Raw genomic sequence first — 6,478 nt, 5'->3', positions numbered from 1 at the left:
ACAAGCCATCGAAGTCTGTACATCTTATAAACATAGCACTTCTTTTGCCCTTGTTTTATGACACCTACAATCTTGTTCACTGGGGAACATTTTTGAAAAGTAAAACTTGAGCAACAATCTTTTTCAAAGCACATCAGTACATTTTAACTTTGCAGTTGAGAACTTAGAACTATGTAGCCTACTCTCTCTTCGGTTTTCTTTGCTTGAAGGATTTAAGTGATGCAAACTCCAAAGACAATCTTCAAAGATCAGATGATGTGCCCTAAAACAAGTCAGAGAAAAACTATCTTTAATAGAAATCACATGGGTCATTGGGCATAGGTGGGACCATGGCTCATATAATATGAAAGGTGTTGGGAAAGTCCATTTTAAGGCCAGAAAGCATTTTTTTTAACCCACAATTCTAAAATATGATCCAGATAGTTGGGTTTTTTTTATCATGCTTACTGAAAGCTGTTAAAATACAATTTACCTATTTCTCTCATATCTTGATTCTATTCAGATATAATCTACTTTAATTGAACTTCTTAGAAAAAAATTCTATTGTAAATATGCAGTGGATTTTTGGAGCTTAATTCCCTAAAAATGTGTGTTTAGGGGCTGGATGGATGGATCAGTGGATAAAAACCCTTGCAATACAAGCTTAGCAATCTGAATTCAGTCTTCAGAAAGCACAGAAAGGTGGAGAGAACCAACTCCAAAAAGTTGTCCTCTGACGTCCAGATGTGTGCTGTAGCAATGTGGTCACACATTTCATACACACACAATAGTAATAAAATTTTTAAAATCTAACAAGGAAACAGTCTGTATATGTTCAATACAGACCAAACACCACATTTTCACTAGTTTCTTCTTCTAGTTGAGGGAGGCCTTTCCATGGAACTTGTATTAGCTAACTTTCTGTGCTACAGCGCTTTTGATATGTGGGGGAAGAAAGTACAAACAAGAGTATTATTTATTAATCTTTTACTTGAAATTTTATTCAGTTTCACGTTAGCTTTCAAAAACTAGTTTGGGCACTTAAAAATATCAGTATAGTTAAGCCTACATTGATTTAATTACTTACATATTTTGGGCGTATGCATGTGTGTGCGTGCCCATGTCTACATGAGCATGTAGACATCAGAGGATACCTTAGGTGTCACCTGTTAGAGGGCATCCACTTTGTGAAAATTTGAAACAGGGTCTCTCGCTGTCCTGGAATTCACAAAGTAAACTAGGTGGCTGGCAGGGATCTACTTGTTTCTGCATCTCCAGTGCTGGATTAGAACTGGACGCCATCATACCTGGATCCCTCCAATCCCTCTCACATACCCCTCCTTGTTCTTTCTTAAATTTCCACCTGGAAGATGCCTGATCTCAACTGGCATTCTTTAAAATATAGGTTCTACAGTTTCAACTCATGCTTGCAAGTCAAGTACTTCTACTATCTAAGCTATTTTACCAGCCTGCATTTATTGTGCCAAAACACAAAACAAAACAAAACATTAATCTAGGCTGGGTGGTGGTGACACATGCCTTTAATCCCAGCACTCAGGAGGCAACGGCAGGTGGGGCAGGTGGATTGCTTTGATTTCAAGGCCAGCCTGGTCTACCCGTAGATCTAGTTCCAGAACAGACTCCAAAGCTACAGAGAAACCCATTCTCAAAACGAAAACAAACAAACAAAAATTAATCTATTGATTTACATTTCCATCATAATCTACCAACAAAGTTGGGCAGCATGTTTTTCTATGGATATACTATTTATTCTGATCATTCTCTGCTGAGGAATAATCCTCTTGTGTACTGTAAAGATTTGTCACTCGAACTAGTTTAATAAAATGCTAATTGGTCAGTAGCCAGGCAGGAAGTATAATAGGTGGGGCAGCTTAACTAAGGATGATGGGAAGTAAAAGGGTGGAGTCAGAGGTTGCCAGCCAGACACAGAGAGAGCAAGATGGGCATGCTGTAGTGAGGAAAGGTACTGCCATGTGGCAGAACATAAATAAGAAATATGGGTTAACTTAAAATGTAAGAGTTAGTTAATAATAAGCCTGAGCTATTGGTCCAGCATTTATAATTAATTTAAGCCTCTTTGTGGTAATTTGGAAATTAGCTGCCAGGTATTTGGGAATGAGTGGCTCTGAGACAGGAAACTTCCGTCAACGATTCTCATAAGTTAATTATATATGATATTGTACTTTTATATATGTATCCAATTTATATATTCTTATTTTCTTATTAATTAAAATCTTACATTAAATAAGATGAAAGTATGCCAGAAGGAGTGCTTTGAATATAAACACTCAGGCTTCAACAACATGCAAATTTTGACACAAACAATAAAACACAGTCCTGTCCAATTAAAGATCTAAAACAGGCGTGATTAAGCAAGGCCACTGCTTTGCTAACTGTCCCTTCCATGCGTACTCTGTTCTTCAATGCTTCCTTCCCTGTTATAGTTCTTTGCTGTTCATTTGGTATTTGATGGTTTACTGAGCTGACTAGAACATCTGTATACCTGAAAACTTTGTCTTCTTTCTTGCTAAACTTAAATCATTAAAAAAAAAAGGGGGGGGGGTTTGATGCTTAACTTTACAGTGTTAGTACCAGTGCTATTTTTTAACTATTCCTTTGATACCATGTCAATGTTGACCTCACCATTCTTCATTTACTCTTTCATATGAATCCTTACAATCTCACTGTTCAGGTCTGAGGGAAACCCTTGTTGGTAATCTGGCAAAGAATTGCTCTATAAATTTATTGGGTTGGGAGGAGCATCTTCATCGTACTGAGTTTTCTTACCGTAATAACACAAACTCTCTCTCTCTCTCTCTCTCTCTCTCTCTCTCTTTCTCTCTCTTTCTCTCTCTTTCTCTGTGTGTGTGTGTATGTCTTTTTTTTTTTATCAAGACAAGTTTTCTCTATGTAATAGCCTTGGCTGTCCTGGAAATCACTTTGTAGACTAAACTGACCTTGAAATCAGAGATTCACCATGCGCCAACTTGTCCAGAGATAGGTATTTCTTTATTGAAGATTTTCACATTTTATTATTAGCTTAAAAATATTTTCCATTTATTTTAAACTATTAACTATTGTAATTTTTGTTATTAAGTGTAAAATAATCTATTTTAAATTATATTATTAAATTTGAATATAGTTCACTTGTGCTCACCAATAATCCTCTTATTCTAAAAGTTTATCAATAATTTTTCATTTTATACATAAATGATCATCTTGTTAACTATTGTTTTTATAATTTGTTCCTGGTATCTATGACTTATATCCAACATTGGTTTACTAGAATGATTAGTACAATGTTGACTAGAGGGAGCAACAGACATCACACTCCTGATTTTAAATGGAGACCATATAATGAAATGAAATGAAAGTTATGCCCTGGCAGTGCTGAAGCATGCATGGGCAGCCCGAATATGGTGATACAAATTAATAGAAATGGGTTAAGATGTAAGAGTTAGTTAATAAGAAAACCTGAGCTAATAGACCAAACAGTGTTGTAATCAATATAGTTTCTGTGTGATTTTCCGGTCTGGGCAGCTGGAAAACAAATGCATGGTCTCCAGTTGTAGGTCTCTGCATCTGTTACCATCTTTTGCCAGAGGAAGCCTCTCTGATGATGACTGGGCGAAGTACCAATCTATGAGTATAGCAAAATATCATTAAGAACCATTTCATTGACTTTTTTTTTTTTTTTGTCAGTTTAGTTCTACCCTAGGAATCTCTGAGCCATCCAGTTCCCAGTTCCTGTATATCTAGGCATTGTCAGGCATGGGCCTCCTCTTGAAGCTTGGGCCTCAAATTAGACCAGTCATTGGTTGGCCACTCCCACAAGCTCTGAGCTGTCTGTCATTGCTCCAGCACATCTTGCAGACTAGACAGGTGTGGGTTGAAGATTTCGTGACTGGGTTGATGTCCTGGTCCCACCACTGGGGACCTAGCCTGGTTACAAAAAATGGCTGGTTCGGACTACATATTGTTGTGGAATATTATTTTAAGATGTGTTAAACTTATTTATGCTGTGGAACATTTGTTTTAATGATGCAAAGATGTTGCATTCTTTTACATTGCTTGTGTTTAACTCTGTTAAGCTGTGTTACTTTGCCTGTCTAAAACACCTTACTGGTCTAATAAAGAGCTGAATAGCTAATAGCTGGGCAGAGAAAGGACAGGTGGGGCTTGCAAGCAGAGGGAATAAATTGGAAGAGAAATCTGGGAAGAGAAGATCAAGGAACAAGAGAAGGAGAGAGGACACCAGGGGTCAGTCACCCAGCTACACAATAAGCCATGGAAAGGTATAGAGAAATAGACAAAGATAAAAGCCCAGAGGCAAAAAGTAGATGGGCTAATTTAAGAAAAGTTGACTAGAAACAATCCACGCTAAGGTTGGGCATTCAATAAGTAATAAGTCTCCATTTGATTTATTTGGGAGCTGGGTGGCAGGCCCCCAGGAGTAGAAGAGTAAACAACGCAACAACACGTATCCTCCAGTACTAGGTTGTATGAATTTCAGGGTCACAGTGAAGCTGAACACAGCAGTAGAAGCCTTTTATCTTCTGCAGGACTTGTTTAATTTTATGGAGGATAGAAGCAGAGTAAGGAAGGGAGAGAAGATCTCAGTGACCTACCTCCTGAAACAAGATTCCATCCCCTAACGTTTCTAGAACCTTCCAAACCAGGGCTGCCGGCTGTGAGTCAAGAATTCAGTGGCTCCCCTGGGTGAGAAATTTCATATTTATGTTATAATACCTGCCTTACATTGGGGTGACTGAGTTTTATCTTTTCCTATTGAAAACTTGTATGCCCCTTTAATATTTAACTATACTAACATTTAATGTGAAGTCTCCATCAGAAGTTCATCAATGCCTGCTTTCCTTTCCAGCAAAGGCATCTTTTAACTCTTCACATGCCTTCACTGTCTGCAGCAGTCTGTTACTGTAACTTAAACTGCTTGCTTCCGTTTTGGGGGTTTCAGCTGATGGTGCCTTGGCCCCAGTGTTTCTGGGCCTGACATGTTATGGCAAGGGTACATGGTACAACAAGCTACTTACCTCGTGGTGTCCACCAATCAAAGAGAAAAAGAGGAGAGCCTGGGATCTCAGTGTCTCCTCTAAGGGTATGTTTCCAGTGACCTGAGCCCTCCCACTAGCCTCTACTTCTTAAAAGTTTTCGTTACCTCCCAGGAGTGCCAGGCTGGCAAGTAAGGATTTCTCGCGTGAAACTTTGGAAGTTATGCAACATCTAAGCTGCAGCATTGTAGTCATGTTGTATGCTATTATACAACATTCTTATTTTCTTTTATTTTCATATATTCAAATTGTTTCTATTGTTTTGGTTGTTGCTTTACAAGGCCAGTAATTGCCTACCAATTTTTTTAGGCTAATCATTCCTTCTTACAATTTAAAATTTTAAGTTCAAAATCCTTTAACAGATTCTGTAGTGAAAGCCCACTGGTCTTGTCTGAAAATATTATTTGCCTTAATTAAAATCTAGGTTGGCAGCTATCTCCCGTTGGCACTTTGAAGTCGCTCTTCTATTGTCTCAGACTTCAGTGTTACTATGGAGATGTCTGCTCGTCTTGGTGTCATTCCATTGAGGGGTAATCTGACCTTTTTTACAGACCCTCAAGATCTCCAGATTCTTTGCTACTTTCTTCTGTAGTTTCACTTCTATGTCTAGTAATGCATTTTATTTATACACACCACTCTGCATACTTCCCTCGTCTAAAGACATCAGAGATTTCTTTGAGCATTGTCTCTCTCAGGCTCTCTAGTCTTTACTTCTAGGTCTTCAATTAGATTTTCACCTTTCATCTGAATTTGCTTTTTTCTTTCTTTTCTGTTTCACGGCTTCTTGGTCTTTTACACTGTATTTGGGGACATTCCCGCAGAGCTTTCAGTTCATAATTTTTTGTTAAGATGTGTTTCATATGCTCTTTATTTTACCACTGAGTTTTAGATTTCAATAACTAAAATTTACATTTCTAGAATTTAAAAATAATCTATCTAGACTTTTTTGAGACAGGGTTTCACTGTGTAGCTCTGGCTGGCTTGGAATTCCCTATACAGACCAGGCTGGCTCCAAACTCAGAGATCTACCTGACTCTGCTTTCTTGAGTGCTGAGATTAAACTGTGTGCCTGCTTATCTAGTACTTCTTGACGGTGCCTTTTATTTACTCTCTTGCTTTCTGTCCAGTATATAAAAACATCAATAAATATTTGAGTGACAGTTAAAAAATACCTATTATTCTAATAATGAAAATTACCAGGGTACTATTTTTATTGCAAACATTTTATGGTGGATCTTGTTCATGATGGCTTGTTTTTGTATATTTGTTTCAGTTTTGGGATTGTAAATTTCAGGATAGGGCTTTTTCTCTGAGATCTGTGAATCTTTAACATGGTTCTCACTTGAAAGGATGCACTTGTTTCTTTCCAACTAACTGAATGCAATAATCTGGTACTTCACTCTTATTAT

Source organism: Microtus oregoni, unplaced genomic scaffold, assembly GCF_018167655.1.
Source record: "Microtus oregoni isolate MIOR12 unplaced genomic scaffold, Mior012 000011F_ref0000422, whole genome shotgun sequence".
Classification (NCBI taxonomy): domain Eukaryota; kingdom Metazoa; phylum Chordata; class Mammalia; order Rodentia; family Cricetidae; genus Microtus; species Microtus oregoni.
Note: the sequence above shows the minus strand (reverse complement) of the source record.